We start from the raw sequence: 17,279 nt of genomic DNA, 5'->3' as shown, positions 1-17,279 counted from the left end.
CTTTCTGTGGTATCGGGATGTTTGCCTAAAGGGGGGTGGGTGTGTGTGTGTGTGTGATGGTTTTTTTTGTTTTAAATTTATTTCTATCTTGTGGTAGGTTGCTGATCCGATGGCAGTTTTTTACATGTTCACTTGCTCTCTTACAGGGATTACTGTGGCATTTATAATAGCGTTAACTAAATTCCGAAGGCGTGCTTTGGTTTTGATCAGTAAACTCAAAGCAATAGCTCCAATGCTCTGAGCTGCCACAAGCCTTTTCTGTGTGAATGAGTATAAAAGCAGAAAGACGAGGCTGTTTGGCTTGATATCTCCGTGGTACAGTCACTGCTTGCCTTCATTTTATCCCTTCCTTTGATTTTTTTTTTTTTGTCAATCACATCAGAAACAAAAGTTTATTAAAGATCTACAGAAGCAGAAGAATGTGAACGAAGGACATTCAGCTACACCCTGACAAGTTTTTCCTTTGTAAATAAGATGTTTGCTGTTCTTCACAAGAATCTGTTTGCTCTCTTACAGGAACTTCAGCCCCAGAAAGGCATTCTGGGATGATCCTTTAATATGACCGAGGCAAACTGCTGCAGCCCTAAGTAGCAACTTTGTAGCTAGCTGTTCCTTTCTGTGACTCCCTCTTGTCCACTTGGTAAGTAGACTTACCCCTGGTTGTTTCCCTTTCTTATTCCTGAGGAGATACCACATTCTCACACTGTGTACCTGCTTGTTCATGAGGACACCCTGTGCTGTTTCTTGTTGGCTCTGCCTACAGAAATCTGTTTGAGTTTTCATTTATAAATTAATTACTTGAAAACTGTCCATTAAGGCATAAACCAAATACAATCTCATCAATGCAATAGTTAGGGCCCAGTTCTGAAATGCCTCTCTAAGCAGAATTCTCATTTACTTGAATGGAAGTTCTATGTGCAGGGACTTTCAGGACTGGGTTTTCAGGAGAACAATGTATTTTGAAATGAAGAATACATGTGAGAAAGGGGGCATATTTGTGAATGATGCTGTGGATTTTCCTTCTAGCATCCTGCTTTTCTTTCCCTACCCCAGTAAGTAAAATCTGTGGAATATAGTTATGTGAAACTACTAATTTTCACTTTGTGAGTACAGGGAAGTCTGCTTAAATTAACAAATGAATAAATAGCAAATGCATTTTAAAAATGAATAATGCATAAAATGCATGTAATAAACCATTTTATATGCCTATCTATGAGAGCTGCAACTCTTAATGAATTGCCTTAAAATGAAATAAAATGCATCAAAGAAACTTTAACATCCCTTTTATTCATTAGTGTTTTAGTGCCTCATTAATAGACTTTAGATTAGTCAGGCTGTAAAGTGTCTATTGTCAAGTACTGATAGTGCAAGAAATTGCCTTCTGTACCACTGAAGAGGCACCTGACTGCAGTTAAAAACTCATCTGCTGTTAAGAGTCGTCATGAGCAAGGTATAAATTAACAATGTCTCTGAAGAAGCTGAGCTGCTTTAACACTATCAATCCTGACTCTGAGTCATGGAAACTTATGAAAAATGGTTTAATGACTCAAATGAATGACAAATATTACTTAAGGATTTCCCACAGTATTCTCAATGGGAACATAACACTTTCACAAGTACTTTAAAACTTGAATGGTTGACCTTCCCTGTACAGAGGAAATGGAACTATGTGTTTGGAAACCATGACACTTTAGAGTTTTGCACTCACCCATGCAATCAAGACCAAACTGTTATGGCTTGGGAATTGGCATGTTACAGTAAGCTTCCCCCCAACTCTGAAATACCTTGTGCATTTGGGCTTTAAAGCTTTGTCTGATACATTACTAAAATGAACTGCTGCAGACAAGCCACAGTGAGGCTGCAGCTGAAGTAATGATGAGCATGGCTCTTCTGTTTATCCTTACTTACAGAGTGCTTGGTACCATTTTGGAAACTGGACTTAAAACCTGAGGCTCGAGTACTCATAGTCTTAAAAAAATGGACAAATCCTGGCCCTTGTATGAGACAACTATCAGAACATCTTCTGATGTGTCCTATCTTAAAATGAATTTCTGTTGGGTGTCCATTATATTGTAAGTGGTGTGAAACAAGATTCCAAAGTACAGTAATTTGGTTTGGGGAGGGGGCAGCATCTAGATTTTCTTACAAGTAATCCCTTAATGGTGACTTGCTTTCCTTTTTTTCTACGGTCACACTGTTTTTCTGAAGTACTAGGACCCACAAACTATGTCCTATAGCATTAAAATGGCTATTGTAGTTATATTAGGAGAGCCCTGTAACTCAAAATATGCATGCTATGAATGACTTTCCTTGTTACCCTTTATTGACCAGTAATGCTGTATTTTAATATGAGTCTCTACAAACAACCCTGTCTATTTCAAATTCCTTTTCTCTTCTAATTATGGGGCATATGAGCTGTAAATATCAGTTGGTACTATTGAACATACCTCATAAAAGGTTCATGAACTACTATATATTTTTAATCTTCACGGTTAGTAGATTTGTTTTTTTTAAAGAGACTTTGAAAGTGGCAAATATATCTGAGGCTAGATTAGATGAATTACTAATCTATCACTATGTGATCTGGTCAATTAAGTGTATTGGGTTAAAAGATTTTCCTGAATGAATGCATTTTCCCTTAATAGTGGACTGAGGGGGAAAAAGACAGGGAAGCAACATAATGGATCCAGGGAAGCAACTCCTGAACAAACACTTGGGAGGCAATTGCAGGACAATCCATAAAAATGTAGGGACCTCCCTGACCATCACGGTTAGGTTTTTAAGAACAAGTTGGACAAATGCCTCTGGAAGTCCAGCCTGCCTTGGAAGCCTATTCCAGAACTTAACTATCCTTATTTAGGGAAATCTTTAACTATACATATAACCTAAATATTCCTTGCTGCAGATGAAGCCCATTACTATTTGTCCTACCTTCAGCAGACCTGGAAAACAGTTGATCACCGTTGTCTTCATAACAGACCTTAACAGACTTGAAGACTGTGTATGGTCCTCTCTGTCATCTCTTCTCAAGACTAAACGTGTCCTCGTTTTTTAAAAAAACAAAACAAAACAAAAAAACTTTCCTCATAGGCAGTCGTCTTAAACCTCTTATCACTTTTGTTGCCCTCCTCTGGACTCTTCCCAATTTATCCACATCTTTCCTGAAGAGTGGAGTCCAGAACTGGACATAGTACTCCAGCTGAGACTCCATCAGTGATGAGAAGAGCAGAACAATTACCTTATGCATTAAAACTCCTGTTTATACACTTTGGAATATTTACCTCTTTTGCAACTGCATCACATTGACTCATATTCAATTTTTGATCCATTCTAACCCCCAGAGCTATTTCAGCAGTATTACCACCTAGCCAATGACAATCCCCTCATTTTTGTAACTGGCATTTGTGGGTTTTTGTTTGGTTCCCCCCCTTCCTAAGTTGGGTACTTTGCCCTTGTTTTTATTGACTTCAGACTAATACTCCTATTCATCAAGGTTGTTTTGAATTCTGATCCTGTCGTCCTTCAAATTGCTTGCACCCTCTCTCAGCTTGGTGTCATCTACAAATTTTATAAGCATACTTCATTATCCAAACTGATAATGAAAATATTGACTAGTATGGGACTCAGGACTGACTCCTGAGACCCCACTAGATATGCCCTGCCAGTCTGACAGCAAACCACTAACTTCTGAGCAGTCTCACAACCATTTGTGCACCCAGCTGATAATTTCATCTAGCCCATATTTCCCTAGTTTGCTTCTGAGAAAGTCACATGGGACTGTTGTATCTAGATTTTTAGTAAGGCTTTTATCACAACTACTGCTTCCCTCCCATTCACTAGTACAGTAACCCTATCAAAGACATTAGCTTAGTTTGGCATGACTTGTTCTTGACAAATCCATACTGGCTATTCCTCATTACCCTATTATCCTCTGGGTATAATAATTTTTATAATTGTTACACAAATTAAACAATTTGTATCTCTTCAAGTACCAAACTTAGGTTGACCGCTATAGAATTCCCCATGTCCTCTTTGTTCTAGCTTCTAAAAAGATAGCCATTATATTAATCTGCCCCCCCATAAGTTCTCAAAGATAATTGCCAATGGTTCAGATATTGCTTCAGCTAGTTCCTGAAGTACCCTAGGGTGCATTTCATCAGGCCCTGCTGACTTGAATACATCTTACTTACCTAATAGCCTTTAACGTATTTCCCTATGTTGACTTGCGTTCTTCCCTTTATTAATATTTAATTTTATTGGTTGTCTGGTCACATTAATCTCTTTAGTCAAGACTGTAGCAAAATAGGCATTAAATACCTCCACCTTCTTGGTGTCATCAGTTATTTTCCTTTCCCACTAAGTAGAGGACCTACAATTTTCATCTATCTTTTGCTCCAGTGTATTTAACGAACCTCCTTGTTGCCTTTTATGTTCCTTGCTAGGTGTAACTCCTTTTGTGCCTTAGCCTTTCTGATTTTGTCCCTATGTTTGCCCTACTTTTGTATTCCTCCTTAGCAATTTGTAGGATTCCTTTCTGATTTTCAGGTCACTAAAGACCTTCTGATAAAACCATATTTTACCATGGGGGAAACTCTTGATTTCAAGGATCCTATATCCTGTCCCCAAGGAAGATGCAAGCTTGCTCTGCCAGGCTGGGAACTTGGAGATCCAGAGGACTAAGTAGCTTTTAAAGGATACTCTTCCGGAAACAAGGGAAGAGAAATGGTTTGTGAGCTAAAGGAACACTGTCAGCCAGACCAAGAGGTCTATAAGAAGCTTAGATCTACCAGGACCGCTATGTGGCAGAAGTTACCTCATATATAGGCTTTTTTGTTTTAAGATCTGATTTTCTCTAAAATATTTGTTCTAATGAATACTTTGTTTCTAAAGGCTCTCTGCCACTGATATCACTCACTACTCCTGGGTTGTGGCATAAGTCAGGCCTATTGAGTTAAAACCATGATTGATCACAGGGCACTGTTGCCTGGGCCCAGTTTGAGAATGGGACAACTGATTCCACCCTGAGCCAGATAATGGTCTGAGGCTTGAGAGCTGACAGGAGAAATCAGAGTGGTAGTTAGTCTCTGGTTAATTAAGTTAGTTAGGTGCACAGTTACCAGGCTAACACGTTTTACTAGAGGCCTTTGTTAAATCATTTTTGTACTTCTTGCTCCCTGAAGACTTGCATTAAAATCAACTTTAACAGATTTGATCAAATATCAATGATTGCATTGAACAGTGCTGTTTGTTCACTATACTTACTCTTCATTAGGCTCAACTAGAAAAATAAACCTGCAGGCAGTTGCTATAACAGGTACTAGATACCCCAGAGGTTTATATAGCAATTGTCTTGTGCCCTGCCTGCAGTATCACTTATTCTGTTGCTACCCTGGTGCAGCTGCACTGTTGTATGGCAGCTGATGTAATATGGGTACTAATTTATCTATTATGGTGGACCCCAAATGTCAAATGAAGGTGTGGACCCCTGGGAAATCTTAGACATAGTATGCAGACCCCCAGCTGTTCATGTACTACTGGTGGAAATCTACTGGTCTACTATATGTGCCTCCTGTGAGCTAGATTGTGCCTATTAGGCTTCTGATAAATGGTGAACATTTAAATACAACCAAAAAATTAGAGGCAACATAGCAAGTCAATGGACCTTTAAATTCCACTGAATGTGAAGCTGACCCAAAAGGTAATTATGAAAAGCCTACCCAGATGTCTCTCCTCTGGAAGAAAAGAACAAGCGCCTATCATTACAGTGAAAAGTTCCAGAGGAGTAACCATGTTAGTCTGTAGACAGCAAACATGAGAGTCCTGTAGTACCTTAAAGACTAACAAATTTCTGCGGGCCTAAGCTTTCGTGGACTGCAACCCACTTTGTCAGATGCATCTGATGAAAGGGGTTGAAGCCCACAAAAGTTTAGGCCCTCAGAAATTTGTTAGTCTTTAAGGTACCATAGGACTCTCGTGTTTTATCATTATAGTGGTTATTGATGGTACTGTATGTAGATAATGATGTAGTGTTTACTTATATCATAAAAACAAATCTTTCCTCATTTCTCCTGCTGTTCAATTTGTGGGGCAAAGGTTTAAGAAACTTTAGGAATCTGTTGAGAACCTTAGGGAGATTGTGTTGGAATTTGAGGTGGGCAGGCCTGGTATCTTTGCGAGTGATAATCTTTTCATAAAATAAGAATGCCCTCCCTTCTTGACCCTCTACCTATATTTTTTACAATGAAAATTGAACAAGTTACATAGACTTGTCTAGCCAGGAAGCTTAAACTAGAATAAATCAAATTAATCTAGTCTGAAAATTCCTCAATAGCCCGATGCAATTGTTTGTTGCTCACTAATTCTAGAGTTTGCAATAAAGGTGGAGTCCTTTCAAAGCGAATTAACTTGGCTGTAAATTGAGACCAGACACCAAACTAACTATGTGCAAGCAATGTTGCTATGACACTCTTCCACTAACTATCCCACATGGCCTTGCAGGTGACCATTACTACCCTGTGTGCTCCTGGGGTTGTGTGCAGAAATTTTAAATTTGACCACTTTGAGGGGCATATTAAACACACAGTGTACACATTAAACCCTATCAACCTATGCACCTACATCCTATGCCTATAAATAGCAGCACACTGACCGTTTCAATGAAAATCCCTGTGCTGTGAAGCAATCTGCAGAACTGTATATACAAGTACTTGGCTGTGGCAGGTTCATAGAGCAAGCTCCCCTGCTTGCCCTCCTTGTACATGCTACTATTGTGCCCTTCCTGCTCAGAGGTCACATGATTGGATGTCCCCTGACAATTTTATAAGCTGTTGCACAGTCGGATTCTGTCCCTTGTTCCTGGTTTCCAGTTGATCACAGTACCTGTGATCTTACTCCAGAAGCCCTGTAACATGCCTTGAGCAGCCACTTGGAGCTGTGCTGAGACCTTGCTTCCTCACTAGCTGCGGGGGAAGTGTTTGTACAGGTAGCTCTTAGTGCTAGTTCCCAGAATAACAATCTTTTTGTGGACATTGTTAGACAGAGGGGGCCACAATTAGGATGCTGAGAAGTGCTGGGTAATGCACAAGCAGCTCAGAGGGACTTGTGCTCAAACCAGGAATGCCAGGAAACTCCAGCAAGATACATGTAACTTCTCTATATTTTGAGGAGCTGATGGGATTTTTACAGAGCTATGCTCTGTGGGCACTCTCAGTTGTGGGCACTCTCAGGTCACACCGTCAAATACAGGGCAGACACCCCAAATTGGTGGTATGTTCCCCAATTAGATTTCACCAAACCAGTAGCAAATATAAACCTCTAATACAGTAGTCTTAATGGAGTCACAGACAGTCCTCTCAGACACTCCAGTGTCTGTGATAAATGGTCAGGCTCACCAAAAATCACAAATTTCATGTTGCACTCAGTTCTAAGAGACCTGTCACTCACCCAGGTTGATCTGTATCTTAGATATCCCACTGGTAGCCAATTCTATAGTAAACTCAAGGTTGATTGGTTAGGCAAAACAAATTTGTTAGTGGGAGGCTAAAGCAGGTAAAATACATGTACAAGTGAGTGTCTCTAATTTCCAAATGGTGGTAGAGATGTAATCTTCCAGTGTCCCAAAAATATCTCTGGGCTACTCAGATAACGGTGGGAGTCTGTCTTTTTGTTCAGTTTCTCTGCTTTGTTAGAATCCAGGCAGTTCAAAGATTGAGTTCTTCCTTGTGTTTATACTTAGCTTCTTCTCACAAAGAACGAGTTGACAAGGTCACTTTCTACATGGGCTCTTTCCTTGAGAGAAGAGAGGAATGTATTTAGAGTAGATTTCTGATCCTCACACAATGACCGCATGCCTTTAAATGCACAAGAATTAACACTTTTTAACAAGTAAGTTCTTCATTTGCATGACACAAGACTTCTTTCTCATTTGATGGGTTATTTAATTACAGGGGCATATACATTGTAAATGTTTCCTATTGCACTTTAACAGGATACAGATAAATGAAAACACATGCAGCATCTCATTGGTTTTCATGACATTTAAACATCAATCACTTTGGTCTATACTAATACAAAAGTGAATTGGTTTGGCTTCAAGTTGTGAATTTGTCAGTTCTCGGCTGACACCTAGCCATTGGCCAGGGCTGTCACTTGGTCTGCCAGAGTCACAGCATGACCACCCAACCCAGGAAGCTTGTGGAGCCTGTTGTCTGTGTCTCTCCCTGCCCCCAGCCATAAGTGTCCTGAATCTCCTTGCCTCTCCTCAGTAGTAGCCTGGTGCAACCTCTACCCCACCGCCTGTGACATTTCCAGGGGTACCCAGGGCTCACTTCCTCATGCTAAATGCAGAGGATAGTCCTGGGAGTACTTGTGCAGGCACACATCCCCCTTCCCCCCTGCCACTCAAGCATGCGCAAGCTCTGCTGTCCTTCAAGTTAGCGCTAGTCACACGCCAACTCCTGAGTCCTCCAAGCCGCCTTCTGGAGTGGCCAGGGGCTGTTCCACAGGACACAGCTAAGTCATTCATTCCCAAAGGAACATTACACCCCAGTTTACCCATTTCAGCTCAGGATCACCGCTGTGCTCATCCCACAGCACTTACTTAAACTTGGATTTCTTTACAGTGCAAAGTGTAACAAAGAACAGATTCAAATAAGAGCATGTAGGTAGAAGTATTGGTTACATTAAAAGGCACATTATGCTTTTGTTTTCAAGCTTAGACCGCTAACAAGACACACTTCTGCCTCATAGACTTTAGGTGAGCTAACCTTTTTTTTGTCCCAGCATGTAACAGCCACACCCACTGATCCATCTTCATAAGACAAGCATGCTGTCAGCTTGTCCCCTGGCTGACTTCGCGACTTCTAGTCTCAATGTACTTGAGTCCATTGAGTCCTAGCCTCAATGTCATGTCATTATGATGTGGTAGTCTATCCCTAAATGCAGTAGGGGCTATTAGTCAGCCCATTCTGTGACATGGCCCTTTAAGTATGTAAAAGGTCCACCATAAGGACCTAAGGACAATAGTGAGAGAGTGGTCCTTGGAATGAATGCTCATATGTGGAAGGAAATCTGTCTCTATGTATCTCTACAGGCCTAGGGCCCACAGCTATTCAGAGAAGGTGGGACAAGGCTCTCCTCTTCCACCAGCCAATTGGGAATAAGCTGTGAGAAGGAGACCAGCATAAATGTTATTGCCTCCTCCCTCCTAGCAGAATAGATGAATGGTCCTGCAGGGCCCTGATTCAGCAGAGAGAAAGCAGCAACTGAGGAAGGCCTGCCTGCTGAGCCCTCTCAGCCTGAGGGTGAAAGGACTGATTGGGAAAAGGGCCTGCTGGAGGAGAAGCTGGCAGAGGCTCTATAGCTGGCCTAAAGTACAGCTCCAGAAAGGAGAGTTAAGGGCGAGGGATAGGAGGGATTAATTCAGCACATATTTCCAAAACGTTTGCCTTCCCCATCCTGAAATTCTCTTGCCACTGCTGATCATCCCAGCTCCGCAGACCAATTCTTTCCCACCAATCCCTCCTGGTTTCTGGAGCCCAGAAACAGCCCTGCATGCTGGGAAGCTGCTCTGGGAACGGATCCTCTGTGATCGATTGCTTGTTGTTTTTCTCATCTGTGTCCCAGTCTACCATTGCTGGAGGAGCTGCTGCTGCCACGTTATCTTGGTGGTACAGCAAGCAAAGTCCCACATCAAATTCATCTGGCTTTGAGTGATGAAATATAGCTCTAGCAGCCTCTGTGTATTAGAAGTGACCAGCATTGTGGCACAGACCATTGTGGGGTCTATGCAGCTGATGATCATTCAGAAATGGTGGTAGTCCACTGCTAAAGAAAGTGGGGGGCAGAGACAGCTGGACCATGGGATTAAAAAACAAACCACTAACCTGGCTTCCACTAGGCATCCCACAGTGCACAGAAAAAAAAATGCCAGAATGCATACTGCTCAGTATCAAAGCAAAGGACTATGGGATGTCTCCTGTGAACACTCCGCCTTCGGTTTGCAGCAAACCATTGCCGTGTGTACACAGTGATAAGCCTTGACAAAAGGCGCACTTTCCTATACGTGCTATTAGTGCACAGTACACATACTGCAGTATCTGCTACTCAGCAAAAAGCTGTGGATTAACCCTGCCTCCAACCTGTGTAGACAAGCCTGTAGAATAGATAGGCCCTCTCCCAAAGGGCTCACAATCTTTTTACGTGTGCCTAGCATAATGGGGCCCTGATTCTGATTGAAGTCACTGGGGCTATAGAAATACATACTTTGATAGTTATGATTACTAGTGACGTCTTGGTCTTCAGATTCCAAATAGGATAAGAAGTGCCAAAATATCAAATTAGACTGTTCTTGTGACACTTCCCCCAATGCTCAGAGTCAAAGTTCCAGAAATCTCATGAGAAAATCTATTACCAGAAGATTTCCACCTGACTTTGAATACTTTAAGGTTTAGGAAATCTTTGAACAAACATTTGAATTTATATAAACATGAAGTTTAGTTACCAAACTTTTGAGGTTCATCCTCCATCCCTAATCTTAATATGAAAAAAACCCTCATAGTTTTCTATTTGCACGTGAACTGAACATCATTGACTGTATACAGGATATACCCTGAAAAAGGTTGCTTGAGAGGCTTCTAAGTTGGACAATTGAAGAAAGAGAATGAAAACTATGGTGTCTCTTTCATGGAGACAAGCCCAGTCGACAAGGCATGGAATTTTCCAAAGCACCAATGTGAGCTAGGCACCTAACTCACTTAGGTGTATTTGAAAACTCCACCCCAAATAAATTAGACTTGCCTCTTCTCTTCTTTGTGAAAAGCATTTCCCCCTTCTTTGTATGGACCTATTTGAATAGCTTGGTTTTTTTCAGGCTTATTGATGCTACTTTTAGAGTATTGACTTCTTTGGATATCACTGACAATTGACTTGACTCCTCCTTCTCAAAATCTTTTTTCACAATGAGCCAGTTTTGGAAAGCGAGTGAAAGGAGGCAGACTAAGGCCATGTCTACACTAGCACTTATGTCTGCAAAGCTTTTGGTGCTCGGGTGTGAAAAATACACCCCTGAGCAACATAAGTTTTGCTGGCATAAGCGCACATGTGAACAGCGCTATGGGGTTGGCGGGAGACACAATCCTGCCGACACAGATACTGATGCTTGTTGAGCTGGTTTTATTATGTCGATGGGAGGGCTCTCTCCCATTGGCATAATGCAGCGACATGAGCACTCTTACAGCGGCACAGCTGTTTCTGTACAATTGTGCCACTGTAAGATTGTAAGTGTAGACATGGCCTTAAGTATAGGCGAGGAAAACACCTGAATTTTTTTTTTTAAGTGAAGAATCAAAAAAGAAAAAGCTTAACCATCACAGTTATTCTCTTTTCATTTTCTCAAAGTAAATCTCTAGGTTTCAAAATGGTCAGTTTCTGACCTCTCAAGGACATGGAATCATAACTCATAAAATTAAGTGAAGGATAGCTAGATGAAATCAGTTGTGTGGATAATGTGAAACAATGATTGTATTTTCAGGGCTGATAGTCATATCAGACATATAACCAAATTATATGATCATTATTGAAAAACATTGTGTTACTATATTGCAATATATTAGCGGATACCGCCTTAGAAAGGAGATGGGTGCAAAAAATATTTGGAAAAGACCTTTCTATCAGCTATTTAAAAGGTGGCTAGGTTTTCTTAACCACTAATAGAGAGTGCACTTGGCCACATCATAAAACCTGATTAGGAAAGCTGAGCAAAATTAAAAACTTAGTTTCCACTGATCTTGTTCAAATCAATGAGTCTATGAAGAAGAGGTCTTGTAAAGAAGAATAAGTGAATGAATGGAATAATGATTAAGAATGGTAGTGTTGCCACATGTTATGAATAAGCGAAGCTTAAAAATATTTACAAGAGGAAACTGTATTACAGAGCATGTATTTGTTCTTTTGAGTTTCAGCAAAGCTAATAATTAATCAGCACATACTTAATGTTTATACTCCATTAAGTGTAGCATTAGTCAGTGCTATTGTTTCATGTAGACCCTGACATATCATTTGGTAAAAGTCTAATATACCTCACTTCAGAGCTCTTTTCTTTTCCTTTTTTAATTTCAAATGGAATTTCAAGTGAATAAATTAGTAAATTTATCATTTGCTCTATAATGGTGTCATATGGACATTTTGATGAAATAGCTCATTATAGTCAATGAAGTGAAATATGAGCTTCATCAGCACGTTTTCATCAAATAGGGTTATGGAAATTGGTTTGCTGTTATCAAGGACTGTGGAATCCAAAAATAAAATTAAGTAAGCTATTAGAGGATAAATTCAGAGAGTGTCCCAACTGAGTTGGAACACAATAGCCACTGTGAAAAACAGAAGGCTACTGTATGTCAAAATTATCGGAGAAGCCTCAATATTAGTTGTTCGTCGTGTATTTTAGAGATGAAATTTAATTCAGATACTTATATTCCCTTGGTGTAAATAAATACCACATGCAACTCAATCACAGTACAAGCAAACTCCATAATGATTGCCAGAGTTTGAAACAGAAATAATTTCATTAATCTTCAGTATCTGCACTGCTGTGGGCTCAGTCCTCAAGTTCTAATTGAGGCAAATCCCACACTGAAGTTATGCCCTGCCTTGGGAATTTTTCTGGAATCAGAAAAGCAGGATCAGACCTTATGGTAGCATAGAGGAGGGAAAGCCCTCACCAGAAAGTCAAGAAGAAGAAGTGATAAGAGGAGACGTGTATGTAAGGCATAACTGTCCTATGGACTTACTGAATGGGGGAGGCAACCTAGTGACAGATGATGTGGAAAAAGCTGAAGTACTCAGTGCTATTTTTGCCTCTGTCTTCACAGATTCAGATTCAGCACTATTTAGAAAGGCTGGACTTACACAAGTCCATGGGGACAGATGCAAAGCATCCGAGGGTGCTGAGGGAGTTGGCTGATGTGATTGCAGAGCCATTGGCTACTATCACTGAAAACTTGTGGCGATTGGGGGAGGTCCCAGCTGATTGGAAAAAGACAAATATAGTGCCCATCTTCAAAAAAGGGAAGGAGGATGATCCAGGGAACTACAGACCAGTCAGCTTCACCTCAGTCCCTGGAAAAATAATGGAGCAGGTCTTCAAGGAATCCATTTTTAGGCATTTGGAAGAGAGGAAGGTGATCAGGAACAGTTAGCATGGACTCACCAAGGGCAGGTCATGCCTGACTAACCTGATTGCCTTCTATGATGAGATGACTGGCTTTATGGATGTGGGGAAAGTGGTGGACGTGATATACCTTGTCTTTAGCAGACCTTTTGATAAGGTCTTCCAGTATTCTTGCCAGCAAGTTAAAGTAGTATGGATTGGATGAATGGACTAGAAGGTGGATAGAAAACTGGCTAGATCATTGGGCTCAATGGGTAGTGATCAAAGGCTCAGTGTCTAGCTGGCAGCTGGTAACAAGCGGAGTGCTCCAGAGATTGGTCCTGGGGCCCATTTTGTTCAACATCTTCATTAATGATCTGGAGGATGGAGTGGATTACACCCTCAGCAAGTTTGCAGATGACACTAAGCTGGGGGGAGTGGTAGATAGGATACAGAGTGACCTAGACAAATTGGAAGATTAGGCCAAAAGAAATCTGATGAGGAGGTTCAATGAGGACAAGTGCAGAGTCCTGCACTTAGGATGGAAGAATCCCATGCACTGCTACAGACAGGGGACCAATTGGGTAGGTAGCAGTTCTGCAGAAAAGGACCTGGGGGTTACAGTAAACAAGAAGCTGGATGAGTCAACAGTGTGCCTTTATTGCCAAGAAGGTTAATGATATATTGGGCTGCATTAATAGAAGCATTGCCAGCAGATTGAGGGAAGTGATTATTCCTGTTCGGCACTGGTGAGGCCACATTTGGAGTACTGTGTCCAGTTTTGGGCCCCCCACTATGAAAAGGATGTGGAGAAGTTGGAGAGAGTCCAGCGGAGGGCAACAAAAATGATTAGGGGGTTGGAGCACATGATTTATGAGGAGAGGCTGAAGGAACTAGGTTTGTTTACTTTGCAAAAGAGAAGAGTGAGGTGGGATTTGATAGTGGTCTTCAACTACTTGAAGGGGGTGTTCCAGTGAGGATGGAGCTAGGCTGTTCTCAGTGGTGGCAGAAGACAGAACAGGGAGCAATGGTCTCAAGTTGCAGTGGGGGAGGTCTAGGTTGGATATTAGGAAAAAGTTTTTCACTAGGAGGGTGGTGAAGCACTGGAATGGGTTACCTAGGGAGGTAGTGGAATCTCCATCCTTAGAGGTTTTTAAGGCGCAACTTGACAAAGCCCTGGCTGGGATGATTTAGTTGAGGTTGGTCCTGCTTTGAGCAGCGAGTTGGACTAGATGACCTCCTGAAGTCCCTTCCAACCCTAATTCTCTATGAGTCTGACTTTCTTTTACCGTTTGATTCTCCAACTAACCCACAGTGTTTGCATTGTTTTAACTAAACCAGTGCTACCAGTTGTCATATGATAAAATGACTTGTTGGATAGCTTCCAAGCAGCACCAGCACTACTTTTGCTTCATGACCTGGCGATTTCCTCTGTTTCCCTGTTGTGAAGTATTAGTAATTAGTAACAAAGGCTTTCTTAGGTTTTAACTGGGTTAGATCTGTTGCTCCACAGGAAGTTAAGATGCCATTTCTGCAGCACTGCAGTTTGTAAATGATGTTTTAATTGAAAATTTCTGCTTCTTGCATACAAAGAGGGTCCAAACTTGCCATCCATACTCAGGCAAAATGTCCATTGTAGGACTGGGCACAAAGAATATATCCAGTTCAATGCATTCATTGCTATTAGAAAAGCAACATTATTTGTTACAACACTCAGCTGAGGCCCAGAAAAATCCATCAGAATTCTTAGACCAAGAAAAATCTGGGCATATAGCTGTTCCTCTTAAAAATAAAATTTCTTTTGTTCTATTTATCCTCCATTAAAGAGTCTGTTTTCTCCCTCTAACTGCATCAGATGAAGTATTAAGAATAAACGCCCTTTCTCACACAATTCTCACGCTCCCAAGCCCAAAACTTGCTTTAGAAAAACAAAAGTTAATTTTTTTTAAACTGCTCTCTTTTATCTAGTCTACTCTAAGATGTTGAGCAAGCTTGCAACGTTCTTGAAGGATGTTGTTTGTTTTTGTCCACTGTTACAAAGGCAAGATTGTTTATGCAAGCTTCAGCTGAATTAGAAAATAACTTTCATTAAAGATTAAATTCAACTACATAAAGCTTGGAGCTATAACCCTCTTGTTAATCTAAGATCTCCACTCTTACAATGTATTGAGCAACCACATGGGTAACCAATAAAACACAAGATGGAAGCATTGTGTCATCAGAACACTCATGTTGACTGCAACTATCCTGTGGACAGATTACCTTGCAGATACTGAGACCTGATTAAACCTTTTGGTGGGTGTCACATACAGTATGGGCAGGTCTATTCTGCCAAGTTTTGTCAGCATAGCTTTGTCAGTTGGAGTGTGAAAAAACCACACCACCTAGTTACAACCCTGGCAGCCCCCCCCAGTGTAGATGCAACTATGCTGACAGAAGAGTGCTCCTGTTAACTAATATGATTCAGGACATGGTGTAGCTATGCTAGCAGAACTCCTCCATCAGTATACATTGCATCTATGCTATGGGACTCTGCTGTTATAGGTAAACTGGCAAAGTAATTGTAGTGTAGACAAAGCCTATGTTTTACCATCAGAAGAAACTGAAATAGCTGGCAGCAGAACTACACATTTAGGCCTGCTACTGCACTGTGCATGAATATCCCTGCTCCTGCGTGGATCACCATGGACTTCATTTGGGCTCTGTACAGACAACGGGTGTGCCTGCACAGTTCTCAATGTGGGATCGGAGCGTAATATGGATGCCACAGGAAGTGTTCTTTAACCAATGGAAAGCCTTAACAGGCTTCCTTCTGTGGCTGTCTACTATATGAGCTAGGGTGGGATTCCCAGCTTGTGTAGACATACTAACACTAGCTTTTATTGACCTAGCAGGCTAGTAATGGCAACACAGGCAGTGAGGAGCAGTGGTGCAGGCTAGCTGCCAGAGTACAAACCTTCCTGAACCCTGTGGGTATGTCCTTGGAACGGCTAACCCGTGCGTCCACTTGCCACTGCCCCTGCTACCATGGCTACATTACTGTTGAGCTAGCACGAGTATGTCTATGCCAACTGGGAATCACATCCCCCAGCTCCAAGTGTAGATATAACCTCAATTTCAATCCATATAACCTTACTTGAAGTTAGTGGTGAAATAATGCCCTCACACCCACATTCATAAGTCCTGGGTATAAAAAATAATTGATAAAATGTGTAAATAGAAAAACTGAAAGTACTGTGTGGTTTTTACTTTTAAATTATGAGAGCAAAAGTCATGCATTAAATAAACTCTTTTCTTAAGATAGCATCAACATTAAATTTTGGTCTTGGATCTTTAACTGGCATTTAACCTTTAACTTGACTAAATGACTCTTTATCCTTATTTTCTAGGTACTGTGCAAATTGCTCCAGTTTCCATTTATTCGTGTTCATCTTTTACTTGTTACTGTTCTAATTTTACTACTTATCCAACTTGGGAATGAATTCTGAGACTCTTGATAAGGATATTATTGGACTAAACACTCCAGGGCAACCAAATACCAATTTCATGTGACATTTTCTGTAGGTATTGCACGTGGTAAAGTTCTCATGTGAAACTAGAGGAGAGAGCCTAAATCATAACAGGCAGGAACTTCAAAGAATGATCAAAGTTACTAAAGCCTGGAGTTTGCCTGACTTGTTATTGCATAGGGCATGGGGGCTGTTTTACTTGTCTTCAACTGAAGGTTATTATCATAAGTGAATTCAGTTTCATGGTTGTGACTCAGTCCCTAATAGATTCTAATAGAGTAAACTACCCCGCCCCCTTTAGAATTATGCATGTTTAACACTCTCTCCTCAGCTGAGTCACAGGATTTACCTAATTTTGGAGACTAAATTTAGTTTTAATTTTGAGATGGCATTTCCCTTAGGGGAGATGAGTGTATAAATAGGATAAAACTAACTGATAGGAACTGTTTGCATTTCAATTGCTATATCATTAAATTGAATTATGTAATGGTTTAAAATCATTGAAAAGAAGGGAACTTTCTCATTTTGGGATGTCATACTTCTGTCAATGTTGCCAAGCTAATGTACAACTCCAAGAGGCTGTATTTTCAAATGTAGGAGCATTATTTTTTCATATTCACAAG

At 40.8% G+C, this 17,279-nt stretch overlaps 1 long non-coding RNA gene across 1 annotated transcript in view; it reads left to right on the top strand.

The window, feature by feature from the left end:
* LOC137162063 (uncharacterized) overlaps positions 1–17,279 on the top strand; it is a 72,002-nt gene that overhangs the window by 732 nt on the left and 53,991 nt on the right. The window contains exon 2 of the long non-coding RNA XR_010922264.1: positions 517–640. This is a non-coding gene — a long non-coding RNA (uncharacterized lncRNA). The remainder of the gene's footprint in view (positions 1–516; positions 641–17,279) is intronic.

The sequence above is a fragment of the Emydura macquarii genome, unplaced genomic scaffold (genome assembly GCF_026122565.2).
Source record: "Emydura macquarii macquarii isolate MOO-44397 ecotype Brisbane River unplaced genomic scaffold, CSIRO-AGI_Emac_v2 contig_2422, whole genome shotgun sequence".
Taxonomy (NCBI): Eukaryota; Metazoa; Chordata; order Testudines; family Chelidae; genus Emydura; species Emydura macquarii.
Note: the sequence above shows the minus strand (reverse complement) of the source record. Positions and strands in the feature narration are given on the sequence as shown.